The sequence below is a fragment of the Cephus cinctus genome, unplaced genomic scaffold (assembly GCF_000341935.2).
Source record: "Cephus cinctus unplaced genomic scaffold, Ccin1 Ccin1_scaffold0542, whole genome shotgun sequence".
NCBI lineage: Eukaryota > Metazoa > Arthropoda > Insecta > Hymenoptera > Cephidae > Cephus > Cephus cinctus.
The window spans coordinates 66,991-69,642 of record NW_014333200.1 but is presented as its reverse complement, the minus strand read 5'-3'; positions in this window follow the sequence as shown (position 1 = coordinate 69,642).

The window sequence follows — 2,652 nt, the reverse complement described above, 5'->3', positions numbered from 1 at the left end:
ATCACACGAAGAATATTTGTGTTGGCACAGTTTATTAAAATAGAGAAAATTACATGTTTGAATAACTATGAATTTCAGGTAGAGACAAGCGGAATCGTCTATCAAAGGTGCTGCAAATAAATAAAATAGAAGGTAAATAGAAATAAGTAACGGTAGATTTGATGAATAGGTTACTATAAACAGCAATCTCTAATTAACAATAAGGAGTTTTTAAGATTAATGGAATTATCGATTGCAGTCCTTGTTAGTCTCCAACTCTTTGTAAATTCGTTGATTTAATCTCAATATATTCAGCATGCAGATCCGTTTATGTTTCGCTCGTCAATCGATCTGAAATCACTCGGTGCATAATACCTATCTGGTAGGAACAATGTAGTGACAATCAACGATAAAATTATAAAAGTGAAATTTCAATAGTTATAAATTATACTAGCAGCATTCGAAAGTTTATTTTTTGATCATAACGTGACAATCAATAGGATTCAGGATAAGTGTCGCTTGTGAAAAGTCGCGTGTTGATTTAATTAAACTATAATTTACAATATTATGTAACAAAGGTGCTGAGCAATTAAAGTAACGAATATTTTATTTAAAAAGCACAGTAAACAGGGCCTTTGAATTGATAATCATTATAGAATTCATAATAACGTATTAGGGTGAAAATATTAAAGTTTTTCGGTTTTACCAGTTTAAAATTACAATATTTACACATCAATCATAATGTTTGACTAATGAGGAACGGCACTTGGAGTACTGCCTACTATCAAATTAGAATTCTTATGATAAATTGTCATGATACTTATATCCATGGAGGATGATTCCTTCGGTAAACATAGCATTAGCTCATATTATTATGACTCTATGTACTTTTAAAGCTTAATCATTCGGATTCTAGTTGAACAGGCATATTCTATTCTATAATATTCCATATATTCAGACGCTTGATCTATTTCTCTTATACACAGAGGATCCATGTGACGGTATTAAGAATACAGTGAAACTAACGTTCAAATAAATAAAAATATGTGTACATACACAAATGATAATTCAGCTTCGAGGTGCCGCTTGAGACATCATTTGCGATCAGACACATCAATAAGTGTATCTACCTTGAGTTCCGGCTGCTTAGAGTTTATGTACAAAATATATATTTGAAAATTTTTAGTACTAATGAAATGCCTCTGAGTAAAATTAAAGAATTAGATTGTTTGTACGTAGGTTGTAAATAGATAAGTATATGAATTAATTGAACTTTACTTATAGTCGTTTAAGAATAGCTATTAGTTATAAGTATAGCGAGGATAGGAAGACGGAAGCAGTTCTGTCTTATTGACAATGAGTTTCGTAAGTAATTAATAACTGGTAGATCTGTATTGTACAAACGTAGCTACCCGGGACTCCTAGGACATAAAGTCGACATAGATGTACATTAAAAAGGATTCTGGATCGAGCTGATGATCGCGTTTTAATTCTAGATCGACGGATCTTTCAGCATTTTTAATTAATTGTTCAGTAGATGTTATTTCAGACATTAAAATAATTAATTACAATATTAAAGTATTAACACTTAAAACTCTGCATATATATGGAAAAGCATATTTAGAAGTACTGGAAGTTGCCCAAAATTGTGTGCGCGCAAATTTTTCACGCAGGACTCGGTGAGTGGGAGCAGGCGGATGGTGGGGGGCACGCGAGGCAGTGCCCGGACTCGGAGCGCTCATTCTTCCTCGAGCCGGTCTCCTATACTGGTCTCTTGGAAATACCCCTCATATTCACTTCCAACCTTCTTCTATTTTTATATTTAATACAATATCCTTCATTCTTTACTTTCTCACTTATCTCTTTCCTCGTTTCTTATCTACTTTTATAACTCTATTCCTTATTTTTCTACATTTGACTTCTTCACTTCTATCTTCCTTTCTGTCATCTCGTTTTACTCTGTTCCCTCTCACTTTACTTTTCTACTTTTTAACTTCTTTATTTCTATCTTCCCTTCTGTCTTCTCGTTCGCTCATTCTTCCTCGAGCCAGTCTCCTATACTGGTATCTTGGAAACACCCCTCATATCCATTTTCAACCTTTATCTTTTTCTATATTTATTTCTTTATCCTTCATTTCTTATTTTATTACTTATCTCTTTCCTTATTAAACTTCTTAATTTTCCTACTTTTTCGAGTTTTCTCATTTGTTGTTCCCCCCGAATAATCTGGTTCTCGTGCACACGGTTCACACATTTTCTTTGTTTCTTCAATCGTTACCATCTTTGTTTCTCACTCTTTCTTTTTGATAATCTTCATCTTTTTCCCATCAACAACATCTTCCCTTTCTGTTGCCATCAAACGTTTCTACTCAATTTTCGAATCTCCTATTCTTTCCTATATCTCCATCACACTCCTCCTAATATATCCTTAAAAACTAAGTTGTTAAAAAGTCTTTTGGAAAAATAAAAGTCCAAAGTGGTAGCGCATGTAACATACTACACGTATATTATATTGTAGTGATATATTTTAATGTATCTCTAATGGTATTGTCATTGCTAATCTTTTGTAAACCATATGTGTATGTATATCTGTACTTCCTATACTGTATCATTAGTGTATTTGTCCAATAAATTCTCTTGTAACACATACACTTTTCGAATCTCCTATTCCTT